This window comes from Pristiophorus japonicus, chromosome 1 (genome assembly GCF_044704955.1).
Source record: "Pristiophorus japonicus isolate sPriJap1 chromosome 1, sPriJap1.hap1, whole genome shotgun sequence".
Taxonomy (NCBI): Eukaryota; Metazoa; Chordata; class Chondrichthyes; family Pristiophoridae; genus Pristiophorus; species Pristiophorus japonicus.
In genome coordinates, this window is record NC_091977.1 from 165,154,203 (window position 1) to 165,179,725 (window position 25,523).

At 43.0% G+C, this 25,523-nt stretch overlaps 1 protein-coding gene across 7 annotated transcripts in view; it reads right to left on the reverse strand.

Annotated features, from left to right (window-relative positions):
* The window catches only part of rgmb (repulsive guidance molecule BMP co-receptor b), a 254,274-nt gene that overhangs the window by 73,509 nt on the left and 155,242 nt on the right, over positions 1-25,523 (reverse strand). For 6 of the 7 annotated variants that reach the window (XM_070884389.1, XM_070884377.1, XM_070884384.1 and 3 more), the window contains one exon: positions 1,144-1,210. The exons of the other annotated variant lie outside the window; for it this stretch is intronic. The gene's annotated coding sequence lies outside the window, so the exon portion shown is untranslated. The remainder of the gene's footprint in view (positions 1-1,143; positions 1,211-25,523) is intronic. 7 annotated transcript variants of the gene reach the window in all.

The window sequence follows — 25,523 nt, forward strand, 5'->3', positions numbered from 1 at the left end:
GGGCTTATACCTGTGCGATTATTATTTCTTCTAACATTTATGAATGCAATTAAAGTGTAAGATCCCTTAATTTCATGTTGTTGTCTGCAGAGTGTTTCTGTAATAGCTGCGAAACTCGGGCAAAGCCAGGCTGGAGACCTTCCGCTGTCGCTGCATCCTCTGGCTCATCAGCTTTCTCCTCTTCATCTGCTAGCAACAGGAGCTCTCCTCCTTTCAGGGTAAATTTATGCAGGATGCAGCACTATCCTCAACACTCTCTCAGGACTGGACCTTAGGGGACCCCCCAGACTGGTTCAGGCAGCAGAATCATTGCTTAAGCACCCCTATGAACTGCTTAATTACTGCTTTGGATGGGCCATGATTGTTGTTGTATCTTCACAGACAGGTTGCCAACCAAAAGCACAATTTCAGCCAGAAAACATTCTCATAAAAATCCCTTCAACTCTCTGTATAGATATCAATGTACTGACTACTTGCGTGTGAATGCCCCTTTAAATATCAACAGAAATGTCCCTTTCTAATCTGCATTGCCCAGTACTAGTGAGCAGACCCACCACTGAGTGTTCACCTCGCTAGTGGCAACAGAACGGTAAGTTCTGAACTTCCGTTTTTATCGTGATAATGCACCGCCTCCATCTGAAAATGAAGATCAAATCGGCCCCAATATTTTGGATCTTCAACAAACTGTACCACTTGCTGCTACCAATTATCATACCCCCTTCTCCAGAATTCATCTGGGTTACAAAAGAAACTTGCGAAGGGATGATTTTCTTTGCAGTTGGACTTAACAAAAATAACTAATCTATTCTAAATTACACAGTGTGGTGGATTTATTTGTTAGCCATCCAGTGACACTTGTACAATAGCCAATTTGTTAAAAGCAGGGTGCAAAACCACAGTGAGACATAATCATCAAACTTTGTCTATTAATTACAAATTCATTAGACAACTATCTAACTAGAGCAACGCTTGATTTCAGTAACTGTGAAGCAATAATTCAGTGGAATAAGCTCATTACTTGTGTGGTTTATCTCAGAGCCACAAAGTCTGTCCTTTGTACATGAACTATTGATCTTCACAAAGCGATTCCCCCCGCCCCCCATGAAAAAGCCAGCAACTTGAACAAAATGTTAGATTACTTACCTTTGGTATGAACTTCCTCAATCTTTGAAGGTAATTCAACTTCACAAGTGAATGACCAGGCCATCATCTAAACAGGGGAAAAAACAATTGCTGGGTGATTGTACTGTTAAGTGTCCCACTCAAGAATTTGATCCAACCCTTCCCATCTGGTAATGCATTTAAAGCTGTTCTGAAGGAGGTAAGACGAGAGATTGAGCTGATGCATCAAAGCCAGAAACACATGTAAAAACAGATTGCTTCAGGTCAGAAAAGGAACCATGGACAGAAATTAAACTCCATTCAAATAATGAAGCAGACTATGGGTAGTGTAATCGTATTTCTCAACGCCCACATCCAAATTCATTATATTAACGTAGCATGGAAAATGAAGATGGGGCAAGCCTGATGGCTCAAATTGAAGCCAGCTTGGAGCATAGAAGCCCTAAAGAACAAAAAAAATAAAAGCAGGTGTAGGCCACCTGGCCTCTCGAGCCTGCTCCGCCATTTAATAAGATCATTGCTGATCTGATGATGGACTCAGCTCCACTTCCCTGCCCGCTCCCCATAACCCTTTATTCCCTTATCACTCAAAAATCTGTCTATCTCCACCTTAAATATATTCAATGACCCAGCCTCCACAGCTCTCTATGGCAGAGAATTCCACAGATTTACAACCCTTGGAGAAAATAAATTCCTCCTCATCTCAGTTTTAAATGGGCGGCCCCTTAATCCGAGACTGCCTCCTAGTTTTAGTTTCCCCTATAAATGGAATTATCCTCTCTGCATCCACCTTGTCGAGCTCCCTCATTATCTTATATGTTTCGATAAAATCACCTCGCATTCTTCTGAATTCCAATGAGTATAGGCTCAACCTACTCAAACTATCTTTATAAGTCAATCCCCTCATCTCAGAATCAACCTAGTGAAACTTCTTTGAACAGCCTCCAATGCAAGTATATCCTTCCTTAAATATGGAGACCAAAACTACGCAGTACTCTAGGTGTAGCCTCACCAATACCCTGGACAGTTGTAGCAGGACGTCTCTGCTTTTATACTCTATCCCCCTCACAATAAAGGCCAACATTCCATTTGCCTTGCTGATCACTTGCTGTACCTGCATACTAACTTTTTGTGTTTCATGCTCAAGGACCCCCACAGGCCCCTCTGTACTGCAGCACTTTTCAATTTTTCTCCATTTAAATTATAATTTGCTTTTCTATTTTTTCTGCCAAAGTGGATAATCTCACATTTTCGCACATTATACTCCATCTGCCAAATTTTTGCCCACTCACTTAGCCTGTCTATATCCCTTTGCAGATTTTTTTGTGTCCTCCTCACAATTTGCTTTCCCACCCATCTTTGTATCATCAGCAAACTTGGCTACATTACACTCGGTCCCTTCATCCAAGTCATTAATATAGATTGTAAATAGTTGAGGCCCCAGCACTGATCCCTGCAGCACCCCACTAGTTACTGTTTGCCAACTGGAAAATGACCCTTTTATCCTGTTTTCTGTTAGTTAGCCAAACCTCTATCCATGCTAATATATTACCCCCAACCCTGTGAATTTTTATCTTGTGCGGTAACCTCTTATGTGGCACCTTATTGAATGCTTTCTGGAAATCCAAATATACCACATCCACTGGTTCCCCCTAATCCACCCTGCTCGTTACATTCTCAAAGGACTCCAGCAAATTAGTCAAACATAAAACCATGCTGGCTCTGCTTGATTGAATCATACTTTTCCAAATGTCCTGCTACTGCTTCCTTAATAATGGACTCCAGCATTTTCCCAACGACAGATGTTAGGCTAACTGGTCTATAATTTCCTGCTTTCTGTCTGCCTCCTTTTTTAAATAGAGGCATTACATTTGCGGTTTTGCAATCCGCTGGGACCTCCCCAGAATCCAGGGAATTTTGGTAGATTACAACCAATGCATCCACTATCTCTGCAGTCACTTCTTTTAAGACTCTCGGACTTGTCCGCCTTTAGTCCCATTATTTTACTGAGTACTAATTCTTTAGTGATAGTATTAAGTTCCTCCCTCCCTTGATTATCCACTATTAGGATGTTTTTAGTGTCTTCTACTTGAAGACCTGTGCAAAATATTTGTTTAAAGTCTCTGCCATTTCCTTGTTCCCCATTATTAATTCCCCAGTCTCATCCTCTAAGGGACCAACATTTACTTTGCCACTCTTTTCCTTTTTATGTATCTGTAGAAACTCTTACTATCTGTTTTTATATTTCGTGCTAGTTTGCTTTCATAATCTATCTTCCCTCTCTATTATTTTTTTCGTCGTTCTTTGCTGGCTTTTAAAAGTTTCTCAATCCTCTGGCCTCCCACTAGTCTTGGCCACTTTGTATGCCCTTGTTTTCAATTTGATACCATCCCTTATTTCCTTAGATAGCCACGGATGGTTATCCCTTCTCTTACAATCTTTCCTTCTCATTAGAATATATTGTTGTTGAGAGTTATGAAATATCTCCTTAAATGTCTGCCACTGCGCATCAACTGTCCCACACTTTAATCCATTTTTCCAGTCCACTTTAGCCAACTCTGCCTTAATACCTTTGTAGTCTCCTTTGTTTATGCTTAGGACACAGGTTTGAGATCCAACTTCTTCATCCTCCAACTGACTTTGAAATTCAACCATGCTATGGTCACTCATTGCTAGAGGATCCTTTACTAGGAGATCATTTAATAATCTTGTCTCATTACACAGGACCGTTTCTAATATAGCCTGCTCCCTGGTTGGTTCTGCAACGTACTGTTCAAGGAAACTATCCCGGATACACTCTATGAACTCTTCCTCAAGGCTACCCTGGCCAATTTGCTTTGTCCAATCAATATGAAGGTTAAAATTGCCCATGATTATTGCCGTTCCTTTTTTAAAGCCTCCATTATTTCTTGATTTATGCTCCGTCCAACAGTGTAGCTACTATTAAGGGGCCTACAGATTACACACACCAGCGACTTTTTCCACTTATTATTCCTCATCTCCACCCAAACTGATTCAACATTTTGATCTTCTGAGCCAATATCGTTTCTCACTAACACACTTATCTCATCCTTTATTAACAGTGCTATCCCACCTCCTTTTCCTTTCTGTCTGTCCTTCCGAATTGTCAAATATCCCTGAATATTTAGTTCCCAGCCTTGGTCATTGAGCTGTCAGATCAACAATGCTTTGTAAAAGTATCCATATTTTTCTGCACAACTGCCTTGCAAATAGAATCAAAAGAAACTTTTATATATTGGCCCATAACAAAGCCTAAGCCCAAGGGTAGAAAAGGGCTTGCTGCAGTGGGACCAAAGTCCTACCAGTCAAAGCAGTAGCCAAGCTCCTGTGCTTCACAACCCATTAAAAGAGAATAGCATGCTAGCTTTTTTATTATACATCTTCCCATTAAGTTTCTTAATAAGAGGCCTACTTAAGCTTTGTCATCAAATAAAACTAACAACGGTGTCGACTGTTGAATATCTTTCCTACAAAGAACACCAAAGCTTTTTTAACATATCAAAAAAGTAATACTTTTTTATCCAGATTGTAAGAAGAATTTCAACACTATGATTTAACTTTTGGTATAACCACATGGGATCTTAGAACTGCCATACCAGAAGGTCAAATAACATAAGGTTAGTCCACTATTAGATTGTGAAGCCCAATGAGTAGAAATGAGAATAAAATTACAGTCTTAAAGTGAGATGCTTCAGATAGTACAAAACCATGATCTCAAATGGTTCACAAATTATACAAGAGTTAAACCCAGGTGGTCATATTAGAGAAATCCAAGATGTATGAAGTTAAACTGACCTCACTAAAATTGAGGAAAACTCCCTAAATTCTCCCGAACATCAGCAGATGCGTGGATCATATTAGAGAACTTAAAAGGTTTGTGACTAACAATGAGAATGTTCAAGGACAGAAATGGCCAACATTGTGGCTATACATGATTTGTAGTTACCAAAAAATAAATAATTGGAACCGAAGGGTATTGCTATATGACCTTCCTCTATTTGTTCTCTCCCTCTGAAGCAGCTTGTGTGGGCTCAGTTTTCTTATTTTCTGCTGTGAATTTTTCACTCTAGGCTGAGCTAGCTCTGATCCGTACCTGCGCTGATTCTGTTCTCTTGCTGCTGAATGATCTCTGCTTTGCTGCTTTCCACTTACTTCTATGGCTGCTGACTTCATTCATCTTTCAGAACACCTCCTTCACCCTTCCCTGGACTGGCTTGTGCCAGCACCTCAAGCTCCTGATCTTGTGTGTACCTCATTTCCCAACAGCTGTAACTTGGACCAGCTCCCTCACATGCAAATTATCCTGTGGTTTTACCTTTAACTCTCCCCTGGCTCCCTGGACTTCAATGCTCTTGGTATTTGGGTATCATTCTGCTATACTGGATCAGCTAGTGCACAGTGCTAACACCTATGCACCTCCTCTGGACACCCTAGATCAACCTCTGCTGGCTCACAATTAATTCTCCATTCTTCCTTGGCCCTCTGATTCCACTGGACAATCTTCAGCAGTGTGCCCACTGATACTTTGCTTCAAACAGCCCCTGGAATCCACTATATCTCCACAACTGTCTCCAAACCTGGATATTGGTTTGCCAGTGCTCCACCCTGTCTACAAGTCAACTGTATCTCACCACAGGACCTCAGACTTTAACAGTGGACTTTCTCATATTGTCTCCTCCATGTCCTCTGTTTAAGACCCAGTCATGTCTCTCCTAACTTTGCCATGCCTATAAACCTGAATTCCCTCCGTCTCCATCCATGTGGAAATTTTGGCTATAATGACTTTTGTTTCTCAAGGTTAAAACATCTCATCTTGCCAGAACCATATTAATATAACATTTTAACACCCAATCTATTCAACGTGATTGTTCCCATTTCATTAACACCATATCCTAAGAATAACTGCTGGTCGAACATTTAACATGACTGTATAACATTCTTCTGTGAACAATTTTAATGCAGGCCAAATTAAACGGTGCTGATCAAACTTATCCAGATGGCTAACAAGAATAATCACTGTTGCTGATGAAAAAAAGAACTGAGGTGTGCTATCAGAGCTCAATGAGTAGCTAGCATGAACGAGGAAAACACATGCTTGCAACCCGTTATTTGCTTCCGGGCATTAAAATAGCAGACAGAGGATGTTATATGAACACATTAAATGCTCATCTGTTAATATTGGCAATGTGTACAAGAATAACAGACTTTGTTAATGTCTTAAAACCTGCACTCCTGCACTGGAACAATGCTTCCACTTTTCAGTTGTATTATACGGTCAGCTGTGGCTCACTGGACAGCACACTCGCCTCTGTGTCAGAAGGTTGTGGGTTCAAGTCCCACTCCAGGAACTTGAGCACATAATTCTAGGCTGACACTCCAGTGCAGTACTGAGGGAGTGTTGCACTGTCGGAGGTGCCGCCTTCCATTCCGGAAGGATAGACAGAAAGGAAAAGGAGGTGGGGTAGCGTTGTTGGTTAAGGAGGAAATTAACGCAACAGTAAGGAAGGACATTAGCTTGGATGATGTGGAATCTGTATGGGTAGAGCTGCGGAACACCAAAGGGCAGAAAACGCTAGTGGGAGTTGTGTACAGACCACCAATCAATAGTAGTGAAGTTGGGGACTGCATCAAACAAGAAATTAGGGATGAGTGCAATAAAGGTACAGCAGTTATCATGGGTGACTTTAATCTTCATATAGATTGGGCTAACCAAACTGGTAGCAATACGGTGGAGGAGGATTTCCTGGAGTGTATTAGGGATGGTTTTCGAGACCAATATGTCGAGAAACCAACTAGAGGGCTGGCCATCCTAGACTGGGTGATGTGTAATGAGAAAGGACTAATTAGCAATCTTGTTGTGCGAGGCCCCTTGGGGAAGAGTGACCATAATATGGTTGAATTCTTTATTAAGATGGAGAGTGACAGTTAATTCAGAGACTAGGGTCCTGAACTTAAAGAAAGGTAACTTTGATGGTATGAGACGTGAATTGGCTAGAATAGACTGGCGAATGATAAAGAGATGACGGTGGATAGGCAATGGCAAACATTTAAAGATCACATGGATGAACTTCAACAATTATACATCCCTGTCTGGAGTAAAAAATAAAATGGGGAAGGTGGCTCAACCGTGGCTAACAAGGGAAATTAAGGATAGTGTTAAATCCAAGGAAGAGGCATATAAATTGGCCAGAAAATGCAGCAAACCTGAGGACTGGGAGAAATTTAGAATTCAGCAGAGGAGGACAAAGGGTTTAATTAGGAGGGGGAAAATAGAGTATGAGAGGAAGCTTGCTGGGAACATAAAAACTGACTGCAAAAGCTTCTATAGATATGTGAAGAGAAAAAGATTAGTGAAGACAAAAGTAGGTCCCTTGCAGTCCGATTCAGGTGAATTTATAATGGGGAACAAAGAAATGGCAGACCAGTTGAACAAATAATTTGGTTCTGTCTTCACGAAGGAAGACACAAATAACCTTCCGGAAATACTAGGGGACCGAGGATCTAGTGAGAAGGAGGAACTGAAGGAAACCCTTATTAGGCAGGAAATTGTGTTAGGGAAATTGATGGGATTGAAGGCCAATAAATACCCGGGGCCTGATAGTCTGCATCCCAGAGTACTTAAGGAAGTGGCCCTAGAAATAGTGGATGCATTGGTGATCATTTTCCAACATTCTATCGACTCTGGATCAGTTCCTATGGACTGCAGGGTTGCTAATGTGACACCACTTTTAAAAAGGGAGTGAGAGGGAAAGCGGGTAATTATAGACTGGTTAGCCTGACATCAGTAGTGGGGAAAATGTTGGAATAATTATTAAGGATGAAATAGTACTGCATTTGGAAAGCAGTGACAAGATCGGTCCAAGTCAGCATGGATTTATGAAAGGGAAATCATGCTTGACAAATCTTCTGGAATTTTTTGAGGATGTAACTAGTAGAGTGGATGTGGTGTATTTGGATTTTCAAAAGACTTTTGACAAGGTCACACACAAGAGATTAGTGTGCAAAATTAAAGCACATGGTATTGGGAGTAATGTATTGACATGGATAGAGAACTGGTTGGCAGACAGGAAGCAGAGAGTCGGGGTAAACGGGTCCTTTTCAGAATGGCAGGCAGTGACTAGTGGGGTGCCGCAGGGCTCAGTGCTGGGACCCCAGCTATTTACAATATACATTAATGATTTAGATGAAGGAATTGAGCGTAATATCTCCAAGTTTGCAGATGACACTAAGCTGGGTGGCGATGTGAGCTGTGAGGAGGTGCTAAGAAGCTGCAGGATGACTTGGACAGGTTAGGTGAGGGGGCAAATACATGGCAGATGCAGTATAATGTGGATAAATGTGAGGTTATCCACTTTGGGGGCAAAAACATAAAGGCAGAATATTATCTGAATGGCGGCAGATTAGGAAAAGGGGAGGTGCAACGAGACTTGGGCGTCATGGTACATCAGTCATTGAAAGTTGGCATGCAGGTACAGCAGGCGGTGAAGTGGCAAATGGTATGTTGGCCTTCATAGCTAAGGGATTTGAGTATAGGAGCAGGGAGGTATTTCTGCAGTTGTACAGGGCCTTGGTGAGGCCTCACCTGGAATATTGTGTTCAGTTTTGGTCTCCTAATCTGAGGAAGGATGTTCTTGTTATTGAGGGAGTGCAGCGAAGGTTCACCAGACTGATTCCCAGGATGGCAGGACTGACATATGGAGGAGAGACTGGATCGACTGGGCCTGTATTCACTGGAGTTTAGAAGGATGAGAGGGGATCTCATAGAAACATATAAAATTCTGACGGGACTGGACAGGTTAGATGCAGGAAGAATGTTCCCGATGTTTGGGAAGTCCAGAACCAGGGGACACAGTCTAAGGATAAGAGGTAAGCCATTTAGGACTGAGATGAGGAGAAACTTCTTCACTCAGAGAGTTGTTAACCTGTGGAATTCTCTACCGCAGAGAGTTGTTGATGCCAGTTCATTGGATATATTCAAGAGGGAGTTAGATATGGCCCTTACAGCTAAAGGGATCAAGGGGTATGGAGAGAAAGCAGGAAAGGGATACTGAGGCGAATGATCAGCCATGATCTTATTGAATGGTGGTGCAGGCTCGAAGGGCTGAATGGCCTACTCCTGCACCTATTTTCTATGTTTCTATGTTTCTAAACCGAGGTCCAGTCTGCCCTTTCAGGTGGACATAAAAGATCCCATGGCACTATTTCGAAGAAGAGCAGGGAGTTATCCCTAGTGTCTTGGCCAATATTTATACCTCAATCAACATAAAAAACAGATCATCTGGTCATTATCACATTGTTGTTTGTGGGAGTTTGCTGTGCGCAAGTTGGCTACCGTGTTTCCCACATTACAACATTGACTACACTCCAAAAGTACTTCATTGGTTGTAAAGTGCTTTGAGTCGCCTTGTGGTCGTGAAAGGCGCTTTATAAGTGCAAATCTTTCTTTCTTTTCCTACAAATGCAGTGTTCTGTAAATTGGCCTCAATTAGTTCCATTTTATTCAGTTCTGATTGTTGCCGTTTCTATTTGTTTTTCGATGCCCATGGCAAATTGGGCAAGATAATTAGAAGGCTCCACTGTACAGTCCTACCAGAAATGATAGCACTTCTAAAGAAAACTTGCGCTGGCGTCTCATTTAAAATATTACTGTATTTCTCTCTGGAGGCTAGTTTGCAATGCTCAAGCTATTTTGATGATTGAAAATGTGATAATTACATAGAAGTGAATAGAAATGGTTTCATCATCATCGGTCTGCCTCACTTATCTTTTCTTCAGCTCTCTATTTATAGTCAATATCCTCTTTCTTCTATTAAATGCAACTTTTCCCATTGTATTCCTAGCTCTCATCTGCTTGGCACTTCTGTGATCTTCAGTCATTTTATTTCCCAAATATTTAAATTGTCTCACCTGATCCAACTGTTCCTCGTTTAATAAAATGCTCATTCTTTTACCTGCTTTCCTAGAAACGTCATAGCTTTGGTCTTACCTACATTTCTCTTCATTCCATAATCCATTACTGCAGCATTCACGCTATCTACCAACCACTGTAGTCCATTCATGGTACTTGCTACCAAGGCTTTATCATCAGCAAATCTGACAGCTTTCACTAGCTGACCTCTATCTTTCATGAAATAAAACAGTGCAATACTATAGATGGCTCTCTGTTACTATCTTGCAAGAGGGTGAAATACGATGATCTGAGCAGTATATGTGATACCGACTTGACAATTAAAATTCATTCACAGGTTAAACATTAACCATACAAAATGGGAATTCTCTCTTCCCATGCGTTCAAATTCCAGAGGATTCTGTTTACAAATCAGTAGGTCCTCAATGGATGTTCATAGTCAACAATATTAATGATCTGACACTGCTACAACATAACCATTTTTGTCTACAGTACACAAATATATAATCACTGAATAAAATCTCATCATCCATTTGAAAATTTCACTAGTGAAAATATGTCAGGACCTTCTTCAGTATCCTTGACTTGGAGAAAATAATGAATCCAACAGACCAATGAAAAGGAGTGGAGTACCTCATTTTTTCCACTTGATACTACTATAATACTTACCTTGTTTCTATGATGCCTCTAGTGACATATTACACCAGTATCTTAATGAGTAATCCTCAGGACAACAGATTTAGAATTTCCACGGGGGTGCTGGGGGTGGAGAGGGGGGGAAAGAGAGGGGAGAAAGCGAGAGAGAGTTCTTCTGCTCGTCCGTTTTAACTTAACTTCATATTATGGAACTTTCACAGTGACAGTATAAACATCACAAGCAGAACTGTGGTTCTGTCTCAAGTCCCCCCCACCATCCCCAACCAAAATGTTCCAATCAAAAAAGAACCAATTGTTTCAAGTATTGTAAAGTCACCACCACCTCTCACTGACAAAAGGGGCCATATATTGCAACTGCCATCTTCTGGTGAGACATTAAACCGAGATCCCTTCTGCCCTGTTGGGTGGACATAAAATACCCCATGGCACTATTTGAAGAATGGTAGAGAAGTTCTCCCAATATCCTGGCCAACATGTATCCCTCAACCAAAAGCATTACAATAAAAGATTATCAAATAATTTATCTCATTGCTGTTTGTGAGATCTTGATGTGCACAAATTGGCTGCCATGTTTTCTGTACAAGATAACAGTGACTACACTTCAAAAGTACTTAATTGGCTGTGAAACACTTTGGGTCATCTTGAGGAAGTTATTCTTGTTCTCTATTAACAGCTTAGTGGGTAAATTTACTGACTGTTAGGATATTGACCCATACAGGTAAAAAATATCCCAGGTTTAATATCCAGTCTGTGCTTAGCTAACTGATCTCAAATCGAGCATTAGATTGGGACGCCTCAAAGAGAAAATATCACCAGGGTTTTCTCTCCTGTTCACTCCCCAAAAACTCCTGTTGAAAGTACACGTGGAGAGGATCTAGCTCAATAGTTATTTTTCTTTTACTATTCATTCTCAGGATGTGAGCATCGCTGGCAAGGCAAGCATTTATTGCCCATCCCTGGTTGAGCCTTCATTTTGAATTGCTACAGTCCATGTGGTGAAGGTGCTCCCACAATGCTGTTAACAATTTCCAGGATCTTGACCCAGCGATGCTGAAGGAACGGCAATATATTTCCAGTGTCAAAGGTGGCCATGTACAAGGGTTGATGCTGTTCCCTGCAATTTTTCTTGCAATTGTCGCGACGTAAAATTCATGTCCGTTGTACCCCCTAGTGGGCGAAATCCGCACTGTGACTCCGGGAGGAGCTCCTCAGCCACAGGGAGAAGACGGTTGAGGAGGATTCTAGTGACGACTTTCCCAGTGGCTGATAACAGGGAGATTCCTCTGTAGTTGCCGCAGTCGGACTTATCCCCTTCTTTAAAGATGGTCACAATTTCTGCATCTCTGAGATCTCCCGGCATGCTCTCCTCCTCCTCACTGTCAACCTCGAAGGACTATGAAACGTCCTCCTCCGTTTCGGCTGCCCCCAAAAGTTTGTCACCATCCTCCGCCTGCTCCACGATGACATGCAAGCCGTGAACCTGACCAACGGATCCATCACAGATCCAATCCACGTCCGGACCGGGGTCAAGCAGGGCTGCGTCATCGTGCCAACTCTCTTCTCGAACTTCCTCGCTGCAATGCTCTACCTCACACTCAACAAGCTCCCCGCTGGAGTGGAACTAAACTACAGAACCAGTGGGAACGTGTTCAACCTTTGACGTATCCAGGCCAGATCCAAGATCGTGCCAACCGCTGTCGTCGAGCTACAGTACGTGGACGACGTCTGCACACATTCAGAGACTGAACTTCAAGTCATAGTCAACGTCTTCACTGAGGCATACGAAAGCATGGGCCTTACACTAAACATCCATAAGACAAACGTCCTCCAGCAACCTGACCCCGCCACACAGCACTGCCCCCTAGTCATCAAGATTCACGGCGTGGCCCTGGACAACGTGGACCACTTTCCATACCTCGGCAGACATCGATGACGAGGTTCAACACCGCCTCCAGTGCGCCAGTGCAGCCTTCAGCCGCTTGAGGAAAATTCCTGTAGTGTGTACAAGATTTTTTTTAGACCAGTATGTTGAGGAGCCTACTAGGGAACAGGCTATCCTAGATTGGCTATTGTGTAATGAAAAGGGGTTAATTAACAGTCTCGTTGTGCGGGGTCCTTTAGGGAAGAATGACCACAACATGATTGAATTCTTTATTAAGGTAGAAAGTGAACTAGTCCAATCTGAAACTAGAGTCCCAAATCTAAACAAAGGAAACTACGATGGTATGAGGAATGAATTGGCTATGATAGATTGGGAAGATTTATTAAAAGGTATGACGGTGGATAGGCAATGGCTAATATTTAAGGAATGAATGCATGAATGACAACAGTGAATTCCTTTCTGGCATAAAAACATAAAAGGAAAAGTGGCCCAACCATGGCTAACAAAAGAAATTAAGGATAGTATTAGATTCAAAGTGCAGTTATACAAAGTTGCCAGCAAAAGTAGCATTGGGAGCAGTTTAGAATTCAGCAAAAAAGGACCAAGAGATTGATTACGAGGGGAAAAATAGAGTATGAGAGTAAACTAGCAAGGAACATAAAAACCGATTGCAAAAGTTTCTACAAGTACGTAAAAAGAAAAAGATTAGTGAAGACAAATGATGGTCCTTTACAGACAGAAACGGGAGAATTTGTAATGGGGAACAAAGAAATGGCAGAACAATTAAATAAATATTTTGGTTCTGCCTTCACGGAAAAGGACACAAATAACGTCCCAGAAATGCTAGGGAACCAAGGGTCTAGTGAGCAAGAGGAATTAAAGGAAATTATTATTAGTAAGAAAATAGTGCTGGAGAAACTAATGGGACTGAAGGCAGATAAATCCCCAGGGCCTGATGCCCTGCATCCCAGAGTACTAAAAGAGGTAGCCATGGAAATAGTAGATGCATTGATTGTCATCTTCCAAAATTCTATAGATTATGGAACAGTTCCTGCAGATTGGAGGGTGGCAAATGTAACCCCACTATTTAAAAAAGGAGGGAGAGAAAATGGGGAACTACAGACTGGCTAGCCTGACATCAGTAGTAGGGCAAATGCTGGAATCTATTATAAAGGATGTGATAACGGCACACTTAAAGAATATCAACGGGATTAAACAAAGTCAACATGGATTTATGAAAGGAAAATCATGTTTGACAAATCTACTGGAGTTTTTTGAGGATGTAACTGATAGAATAGATAAGGGAGAACCAGTGGATGTAGTGTATTTGGATTTTCAGAAGGCCTTTGATAAAGTCCCACATAAGAGGTTCGTGTGCAAAATTAAAGCACATAGGATTGGGGGTAATGTATTGGCATGGATTGAAAATTGCTTAACTGACAGGAAACAGAGTAGGAATAAATGGGTATTTTTCGGGATGGCGGGCAGTGACTAGTGGGGTACCACAGGGATCAGTGCTTGGGCCCCAGCTATTCACAATATATACAAATGATTTGGATGAGGGAACCAAATGTACTGTTTCCAAGTTTGCTGACGACACAAAACTAGGTGGGATTGTGAGTTGTGAGGAGGATGCAAAGATGCTGCAAGGCGATTTAGATAGATTGAGTGAGTGGGCAAACACATGGCAGATGCAGTATAATGTGGATCAATGTGAAGTTACCCACTTTGGTAGGAAAAACATGAAGACAAAGTATTATTTAAATGATGATTGCTTGGGAAGTGTCGATGTACAGAGGGACCTGGGTGTCCTTGTACACCAATCATTGAAAGCAAACATGCACGTCAGCAAGCAGTTAGGAAGGCAAATGGTATGTTGGCCTTCATTGCAAGAGGAGGAGAGTACAGGAACAAACATGTCTTACTGCAGTTATACAGGGTCTTGGTGAGACCGCACCTGGAGTATTGTGTGTAGTTTTGGTCTCCTTACCTAAGAAAAGATATACTTGCTATAGAGGGAGTGCAACGAAGGTTCACTAGACTGATTCCTGGGATGGCAGGACTGTCGTATGAGGAGAGATTGGGTCGACTAGGCCTGTATTCACTGGAGTTTAGAAGAATGAGAGGGGATCTCATTGAAACGTGTAACATTCTGACTGGGTTGGATAGACTGGATGCAGGGAAGATGTTTCCCCTGGCTGGGAAGTGTAGAACAAGGGGTCACAGTCTCAGGATACGGGGTAGGAAATTTAGGACAGAGATGAGGAGAAATGTTTTCACTCAGAAGGTGGTGAGCCTGTGGAATTCTCTACCACAGAAGGCTGTGGAGCCAAGTCACTGAATGTATTTAAGAGTGAGATAGATAGATTTCTAGAAACAAAAGGCATCAAGGGGTATGGGGAAAATGCGGGAATATGGGGCCCAAGTTTCGGCCTCAGTTGCTCCTGATTTTTTGGAGCAACTGGTGTAGAACGGAGTATCTTAGAAATTCAAATTCTCGGCATTTAGTTTGCTCCAGTTCTAGTCAGTTAGAACAGTTTCACTTTGGAACAGAATTTTTTTTTCAAAAGGGGGCGTGTCCGGCCACTTACACCTGTTTTCAAAGTTTCGGCAGTGAAAACTTACTCCAAACTAACTTAGAATGGAGTAAGTGAAGATTTTTGTACGCTGGAAAAAAACCTTGTCTACACTTTAGAAAATCAGACGTAGGTTACAAATCAGGCGTAGGGAATTGGGGGGGGGGGGTGGGGGTTAAAGGGAAGTTTACAAACATTAAACACTTCAGTTTTACAAATAAAGAGCCATCATCAATAATAAATGATAAATACATCAACAAATCAATCAAAAAAAATTACTAAGAAATAATTTTCTTTTAAATCAATAAATAAAACATTTTGTACTTACCGACTGCAGCACCGGGAGCCCTCCAACAGCGTGCTGGGATGCCCCCCCCAGTGTGTCTCTGTCAGTGTCTCTATCTGTCTGTCTGTCTGTGTGTGTCTCTCACTCTCTGTCTGTCAGTGTCTGTGTTTCTGACAGCGAGGGGAGGGGGAGGAGGGGGGTAGAGGGAGAGAGGGGGGGCAGGGGGAGGGGAGGGAGGGAGGCAGAGGGGGAGGGAGGGAAGGGGAGGGATGGGAAGAAGGGGGGGAAGGGGGAGAAGAGGAGGAGAAAGGGCAGGGGGGAGAGGAGAAGGGGGGAAGGAGAAGTGGGGAAGGAGAAGGGGGGGAAGGAGAATGGGGGGAAGGAGAATGGGGGGGAAGGAGAATGGGGGGAAGGAGAATGGGGGGGAAGGAGAATGGGGGGGAAGGAGAATGGGGGGGAAGGAGAATGGGGGGGAAGGAGAATGGGGGGGAAGGAGAATGGGGGGGAAGGAGAATGGGGGGAAGGAGAATGGGGGGGGAAGGAGAATGGGGGGGAGGGGGGGAAGGAGAATGGGGGGAAGGAGAAGGGGGGGGGGAGGGAGGTGGCTGAATGGGCCGGGCCCGGCTGGGCCTCGGGCAGGGCCCGTCCCCAGCACCAGATTTACAGGTCGGTGGCGTTGGGTCGGGTCGGGTCCGGGGTCCGGAGCGCGGGTTGGGTCGGAGGGAGCGCAGGTCGGGGTCGGTCCGAGGGGGGGGTGGGGGGGGCGGTGGCGGTCGGGAGCACGGGTCGGGTCGGGGGAGTGGGAGGGAGCGCGGGTCGGTTCGTGTCGGGGGCGGGGGGAGGGAGGTCAGGTTGGGTTGAGTCCGGTCCGGGGGCGGGGGGAGGGAGGTCAGGTTGGGTTGAGTCCGGTCCGGGGGCGGGGAAGCGGGAGTCGGGTCGGGTCAGGAGGAGCCTTATGCACGCAGCCCCAGTGAGGCCATTCGGCCAGGGCTAGGGGCTTAATGCTTCGGGCCCCTCCCACACAGTTTTGGGTGCCTGGAGCTACTGCACATGCGCGCCCACTGTAGCGTGCATGTGCAGAGGTCCCGGCACTGTTTTCAGCGCAGGGACCTAGCTCCGCTCCCTATAGCTCGTGCTGTGCCATGCCAAGGGCCAGAGGACCAGCAGGGAGCCGGAGAATCTGGAAATTTCTTTTAGGCGCACTTTGTGGCGCGAAAAACGGGCGTCCAGGTCGGGCTTGCGCCGTTCTAGGCGCGGCCCGAAACTTGGGCCCATTGTGTTGAGATAGAGGATCAGCCATGATCATATTGAATGGCGGTGCAGACTCGAACGGCCGAATGGCCTACTACTGCTCCTGTTTTCTATGTTTCTATGTCTATGTTTCGAAGATCAGGCCCTCAAATCTGCCACCAAGCTCATGGTCTACAGGGCTGTAATGATACTCGCCCTCCTGTATGGCTCAGAGACGTGGACCATATACAGTAGACACCTCAAATCACTGGAGAAATACCATCAACGATGTCTCCGCAAGATCCTGCAAACCCCCTGGGAGGACAGATGCACCAATGTTAGCATCCTCGATCAGGCCAACATCCCCAGCATTGAAGCACTGACCACACTCGACCAGCTCCGTGGGTGGGCCACATTGTTCGCATGCCTGACACAAGACAAGATTCCCAAAGCAAGCGCTCTACTTGGAACTCCTACATGGCAAACGAGCCCAAGGTGGCCAGAGGAAAAGTTTCAAAGACACCCTCAAAGCCTCCTTGATAAAATGCAACATCCCCACCGACACCTGGGAGTCCCTGGCCAAAGACCGCCCTAGGTGGAGGAGGTGCATCCGGGAGGGCGCTGAGCACCTCAAGTCTCGTCGCCAAGAGCATGCAGAAAACAGGCGCAGGCAGTGGAAGGAGCGTGCGGCAAATCAGTCCCACCCACCCTTTCCTTCAACGGCTGTCTGTCCCACCTGTGACAGAGACTGTGGTTCCCATATTGGACTGTTCAGTCACCTAAGAATTCACTTTTAGAGTGGAAACAAGTCTTCCTCGATTTCGAGGGACTGCCTATGATGATGATGATGATATTTCCAAATCAGGATGGTGTGTGATTTGGAGGGGAACTTGGGAGGTGATGGTGTATATCATGTACTTGTTGCCCTTGTCCTTCTAGGTGGCGGACATCATGGTTTAGGAATGCTGCTGAAGATGTCTTGATGACTTGCTGTAGTGCATCCTGTAGAAAGGACATACCGCAACCATGATACGGCGGTAATGCAGGGGGTGAATGTTTAGGCTAATTGATAAGGTGCCATCAAGCAGATTGGATGGTGTAAAGCTTTGAGTGTTGTTTGAGCTCACCCGTCCAGGCAGGTGGAGAGTATTCCATCATACTCCTGACTTGTGCCTTACAGGAAATGGAAAGACTTCGGGGAGTCAGGAGATGAGCCATTCGCCACAAAATACCCAGCCTCTGACCAGCTCTAATAGCAATGGTATTCATGTGGCTGATCCAGTTGAGTTTCTAGTCAATGGTGACCCCCAGGATGTTGATAGCTGGAAACCCGGCAATGGTAATGCTATTGAATGTCAAGGGTAGGTGGTTAGGCTCTCTTTTGTTAAAGATTCTCATTGCCTGTCACTTGTGGGCCGCAGATAATATTGCCCTTTATCAGCCCAACCCTTGATGTTGTCCATGTCTTCCTGCATGTAACCACAATCTACTTTCCGTTTTGCCAGGTAGGACTCCAGCCATTTGTGGCTAATTAGCCGGCTTACCATCCTGTCTAGGCTCACACATGGCCACTGGCTCAAGATTGTCCACTTGGATGAAGTGCCAGAGGGATACCTGTGGAACAACTTCAGCAAGAATCAGTGCCTTCAAGAGAGGATGAGGGGAAAAAAAGCATTTAAAAAAAAGAGAGGTAAGAATGAAAGTTGCTTCTTCTTTCTATAAGTAACCAGGTGCTATAATATTGAACATTTACCCTTGGGCCTGCTTCAGGTACTGTATTGTGTTAAAAAAGCAAATTGATCAACAGCAATTAAAAAAGATCCAGCATAACCAGACAGTATCTTTTAATGGACTGTAAACATTTTGATTCAGTACATTTTCCAGCCTGCCTGGTTTACTTTTCTCTCTTTATGAACTTGCAAGACTGAAGTAAGATCTCTATTAAGTTTTGCATCAAATTGGAGAATGTACTCAAGCTTGGTTCCACATCATATCTCATATTATTGCTATCACCATATATTATGACTCATATGCAAGAATGATACTTAGGGATTTAAACACTCTCGCTTTGGCTCGTTTGTGATCCAATTGAAAAAAAATAAACTGAAGAAGTGTTATCAATGAGTGCTCAAGTCTTTAGATGAATTAAGCTGTTTAAAAAAAAAATTATGAGACGGAATATCCATTTGTTAAATATTGACTTCAGAGATGCAAAACAATCAAGCAAATGCAAAGTTCAGATTTAAGCCTCTTGAATTTTACTGAAGCTAAATTTTAAAGTTGAAGCTAAATTCCAAATGCCCTTCACAGACAATGTCTCCAGCACAGATATCCAAACCAGAAGAAATCTTTGTACTTTCAGCCATGTATTCCATAGTGTACAGACTTGATTGAAAATTATGATGCTGAGCCACGATTAAAGCAATGCCCAAGTTTAGTCCTACAGTAAAAGAGGAAGTAGCCATGCTGAAAACTGTAGTACAATAAACACTGCACAATGTAATAAGTGAATGGAGCTGTATGAAAAAGACATTGCAACTCGCGTTCCCTTTGCAAGATCCCATTTTACAATCATCGTAAACCTCAAAAACAAGGAAAAGCTTGGGGTCTCAACAAGAATTTTGTAGATCCTGGAGGTTTTGACTGAATTCAGACGGTTTCTAAAATTAAACCCTTACTTATGGGATCCAGGCACCATCCCAAAGTGACTTACGAGTTTTCAATGTTACTAGTACACACAGGGCAATTAAGTGAAAATGGAGCAGAAATGCTTTTGTGAATTGAGCCCCATGACTGTTGTTGTCACTCACATAACACATCATGCTTACCAATGGTATACGCCAGCTTTATTTGAGTAAGAGTAGACTGTACCTGCCAGTGGTTCAGATAGCTGCCAAATTATTTTCGGGAAAGCTTGATCAGGTTGAGAGGCAGCTTAATTTCAGCAACAGCACGTATAGCCTTCACGGTTACCATGACAATTGCCATTAGAGTGATTAAATAGAATAAGTGTATGGCAGAGCCTTTAGAATTTTCTGATGTGACCTAACACATAAGCTGCATAGCAGTAATCTGTGAAACAATAGGCATGATCAAAACATTATTTACTAGTATTTAATCAGCAATTATACCCTTTGTATTCTTGTGTTGAAAACTGATGCAAATGCTAATACTTCTATGAACATTTTTGTTAAAATTAATCAAAGTTTATGTCTACTTGGGTCTTGGCACATTATGGATTGTGGTACTCCCAAAAAACATACACCGTGGATCCTTCTAGTCTTCTGGCGATTTGGTGAATATACATTGAGCATTAACAGAGAACAAGTCATTGGATAGGCTAGGTTTGTTTTCTTCAGAACAGATGAGGCCAAGGGGTGATCTTATTGGGGTGTATAAAATTGAGGGGCTTAGATAGAGTGGATAGGAAGGACCTATTTCCCTTAGCAGAGTAGTCAACAACCAGGGGGCATAGATTTAAAGTAATTGGTAGGAGGTTTAAAGGGGATTTGAGGGGAAATTTCTTCACCCAGAAGGTGGTGGGGTCTGGAACTTACTGCCTGAAATTGTGGTAGAGGCAGAAACCCTCACCACATTTAAAGGGTACTTGGATGTGCACTTGAAGTTCCATAACCTACAGACTATAGACCCAGAGCTGGAAAGTGGGATTAAGCTGGATAGCTCTTTGATGGCCGGTGCGGACACAATGAGCCGAAATGGTCTCCTTCCATGCTCTAAATTTCTATGATTCTATGATTTCTTTGCAGTGGGTTTATGTCCAGCAGTGAGGATGCATGAAGGGCTTGCTGGCACCCCTGGAGGTCTGGAAAACGTGTAGTCCCTGGGAGTATTTAGGTGAGCAGTGGGGTGCTGAAACCTCCTTGAGCATCTATTGATCATAGGGTCTCTTCAGCTGTGGTGGAGAGCGCCTGCAAAAAGGATCTTCACTCCTCCTGATAATTCTCAATTCTACATGAAGTCTGTGCATTACTTGCACAGATTGTTGGATCCTGAATTGCACCAAGTTCCGTTCACCCATCACCCCTATGTTCACTGACCTATATTGACCCAATTCAGCAAAGCCTCAAATTTAAAATAGTCATCCTTGTGTTTAAAACCCTAAATGACCTTGCCCCTCCCTATCTCTGTGACCTCCTCCAGCCCTGCAACCCTCCAAGAACTCTGCATTCCTCCAATTCTAGTCTCTTGTGCATCTCCGATTTCCTTCACTCCTCCATTGGCGGACGTGCCTTCAGCTGTCTCGGCCTTAAGCTCTGGCATTCCCTCTCTAAACCTCTCTACTTCTTTAAACACTCCTTAAAACCTACCTCTTTTATCATGCTTTTGGTCACCCATCCTAATATTATGTGGCTGGGTGTCAAACTTTATCGGATAACGTTCCCGTGAAGTGCTTTGGGATGTTTTATTGCATTAAAGACGTGTGATAAATGCAAGTTGTTGCTGTTGGATGTCTCACAGTTATTTGCTTTCTGTTTTTTAGTGATGACGTTGTCTTGTCCCACCCACATCTCGGGTCAGTTGACAGCACACTTGCCTCTGAGTTGGAGGGTTTTGAGTTCAGAACCTATTTCAGGAACTGAGCATGTAATCTAAATGCTGTATGGGGGAAAGTGCTGCCTCCTTTGGATGAAACGTTCAACAGAGATGCATTCTGCCTATTCAGGTGGCCATTAAAGATCTCATGGCATTAGTTGAAGAGCGGGTATAGTTCTCCTGGTGACCATTCATTACTCAACCAGCACTACCAAGAGAGAGTATCCTGTCATTCATGCCATTGCTTATTGTGGCATTTTGATGTGTACAAATTGGTTTCTCCATTTGTCAACATAATCACAGTGACTGCACTTCACAATAAATGTATGCGCAGAACTTTGAGACATGTCTCAGAGATGTGATAAGGTACTATATAAATGCAAGTCTTTCTTTTATTAATTCCATCTTGCTGCTAGAAAAAAAGAAAAAGCTTCCATTTATAAAGGATATACTGATAGGATTAAATGAAGTAGGGTGGGAGGTGCTTGCGTGGGGCATGAACACCGGCAAAGACAAGTTGGGCTGAATGGCCTGTTTCTGTGCTGTGAATCTATGTATGTAACACCTCATCATGTCTGAAATTTAAAAGTAAAATAACTGAGGAAAATTCAAGCTGGCAGCCACGCTGACACAGATCAGAAACTTCCTCCACAGGCACATGATTGCACAATAATTGTAACAATTTACATAGGCAAGAAAGAAAAGTCACGGGTCAGATGTAATCCAACTTTTGAGGTAACCAGAAGCCATTATGACATTGTCAGTTAGGGGTAGTCAGGTTAGCTCACATGGCTGCCTATGACACATCCCTACATGATACTGCAAGGAACAAAAAGAAAAATTAAGTCTTTTAATAAATTGGTTAAACTCATTTGAACAATTGTAGAGAAGATGCCAGTATTCAACATCATAGTGCATACAATTTATAAATGTTTTGGTGCAGCACTGAAACTACCAAATATTATATAAAAAACATAAAGGTACAATACTTGATGCTGTTAATTTAAGTATTGTAGAATGTATTGCCTGTGTATCAGGGAGGTAGTAATATTGAGACTCATCCTGTGTTTCTGATTTTGAGAGTTTATTTGTTTTGTTTATTTTTATTATAATTTCTCGGGAGTTAATGGGCTGGATTTTCAGCTTTTGAGATTTCGGGGCGGTAATGGCGGCGGGGCAGTCCTGATACCGCCTGGAAAAAGTTTGCGCCCTTGGCTACAAAATTCGGCAAAAAATTAGGTTCCATGATCGGGGGCGTAAAATCAGGCGTTACACACGGAAGTTTTTGCGCCGAGCCGAAAATCGTGGTGGTAAAAAAGTTTTGTTGATTTAAGGAACCTTATTGTTATTTAGTGCCCTACAACATAATGTTGTATATTGTATGATTTTAATTTGGTGGGGGGAGTTTTTGTGACTTTGTTGCAGTAAAATTTATGGATTCATCATTTATCATTGGTGTGTGTGCATCATTCCAATGTTCACTGGAGATGTGTCTTTATGGGGGCACATAGCGTGCCCAGTATTAGCTCCATCCCTCAGTTTCCTCCATTTAGGAGAGCCGGTCCATTATGAGCTGCAACGTGCGACTCTTGGTCTGGCAGCATCTCCACGCTGCCTCCCCCATGGATGGTGTGACTCGCCAGGCTCCTCTTCGTTGTCCTCCTCCTCTTGAGATGGATATGCAATCCCCACTGGCAATGCCTGACCCCTCATGATGGCCAAGTTGTGCAACATGAAGCACACCGCAATGAATTCAGATACCTGTTGAAGGGAATATTGAACTCTGCCTGTAGAAGATGGCATATCTCTGTCAGCACTTCCTTTCGGAAGCGGAGCCTTCTCACACACTGCTCCTCAGAAAGCTGGAGGTATGAGCATTGGTACCTGTAAACCCATGGGGGATAAGCCCTCCTCCCCAGGCGTCTTTGGCCTCTCCTCATCTGTGGGCCGACATGGCCAAGAGCCCTTCCAGCTTGACGCCGCCTGACAATAGTGGAAATAGCATGGAGCATGATACGCTGGCGAACTAATAATGCCCTCATTAAATTTTCTCACTCACCTTGTAAGGGCACTGTGATGGCAGTTAAAAGAGCTGTTTGCAAGTCGGAGTTTCACGCAGCGTGATGTGCACAACTATTGCAGTCAATGTGATCTGCAATGTAGGATCCTTATCCCTTCATTTAAAAATGTTGCCAATACCACCTGCTGCGACCTGGGAATGCCTAGTTTTTCAGACATTTCCTGAGGCGGGCGTTTAATGAGGTGTTAAGGCCGAATTTTGCATCCGGGGTGCTAGCGGAGAAAAGGATGACGATGGACGTCATGATCTCAGTGAAACTAGAGGGCGAGGCGGTAAGTTTTTGCACTGTCGCAAAGCACAAGTTGAATTTGCCGGCCCGGCAGTAAAAGCTGGACATCCGGTGTTACACCTAGAACCACCATTTACCGCCCTTCCGTTGCACAAACAGAGGCGCAAACATGCCGAAAATGCAGCCTAATAAACTTACAGGAATACCAGAATCACAAATATGGGTACTTCAGAGAGTCAGCAGTTGGCTAGGATTTCCTGGAGTTGCTTGAAGAGCAGTTATGGAGCCACATAATAATGTGAAACTTTTAATAGATTTTGTTCTCTTATGATCAACAGCACACATTATTTGATATAATATAAATACAAGTTGTTGTTGTTATTGATACATGGCCTTATACGAATTATGAAATGGACCAATGGTTTTAGTTTGGTTCACTCCTCCCAATTGTGTAGCCTTAAGAAGTAAAAGCATTCAGTTTGGTGGTTTAAGCTGAGAGTTGAAAAACATGTCAGCTTATCATTTCCACTAACTGGTCCCTGAAGACTGTTTGATGGTGGCCATCAACAGGTGGCAAGTCTAAGGATGCTGCTTCTGTTGACTTCTAATCAAAAACCACAAGAGGAAGTTTTGTGGAAAGAAGTTGTTGTTAAGTCATTGATGTAATTAAACAGAAGATTACAAGTGATGAAATATGTAAAACTCCTGTTTCGTTTGATGCCACTTCAAACACCCATTTTGTGAAGCTGTTATAATTATCCAAAGGACATCATGAAATTTAAATTGCTACAAGAAATCTTTGGCATGTATAATTGCATGAGCAATACAAGGATAAATATTAATATACAATGGAGATAGTTCATAATGCTGTGCTAGCATTGATGTGGTGTAAAATACTTTGTATTAATTTATACATATCCAAATATGGAAGTTATCTTAAAATAATAGCTGTGTACTAGTATTTCTTTGAATTTTTCTTTCACTTAAAATGTTAAATTTGCTGAATTTGGTGCAGAGCTGCAAATTCTTCATCTTATGATTGATGTGTTGTTTTAAGGACAATTGCTGTACCTGCACTGGAAAGGGTGCTGTTTACTTTGAACTCATGGGATGAAATGACTGGTTTACAATTAACATGTTCTTTGTGTTACCCTTGGAGCACACACACATTGTCGGAACTCGGGTTTGATGTAACAGAAGCTAGTTGTTGCATGCAATTGGATAAGTGGTTAGTGGTGTTGGTACTGAACATTTGCACTTCAGTGTTTTATCATGTTCTGGGGGACTGAATCACTGATAAGGCACTAGATGTGTTGGTCACGTGAGCCTCTGATGCAGAGCTACAATAGTGTGGTTTCTCAGGAGCAGTCAAGGATTAGTACAGTTGAATTACTGAACCTTCAACACACACAGGCCCAGTGATTGCACACAATATGAATGTGAATAAGAAAGGAATGACTTGCATTTATATAGCACCTTTCACGACCTCAAGACGTCCCAAAGTGCTTTACAGCCAATTAAGTATTTTTGAAACGTCTGTTGTAATGTAGGAAACACGGCAGCCAATTTGCACACAGCAAGCTCCCACAAACAGCAATGTGATAATGACCAGATAATATATCTGATGCAATTAAATGCAGCATTCAACTAAAATCAGGTAGAAAACACTAAGTAGGGTTAGAGCATTCTGTAATCTCCCATGATTCCAATCTTCTGGGTTATTTACACCCAGTGATTTTACTGACCCTATTGTTCATTATCACTGTGACATTCCAAATGTCTCAACAGTGTAAATGTAATCCACCCTGAATTTACAAAATATAAACACTCACTTTAGAAACAGAAACCAAAAAATATCACCCGTGTGTTTATCGGGCACAGCTCAATAATAAATATCATATCCAGCAGTGCTTACCATGCATTCACTCTCTGCCTCTTAATAACAAGTACGAAAATGACCACTTTCAATATTAAAGTG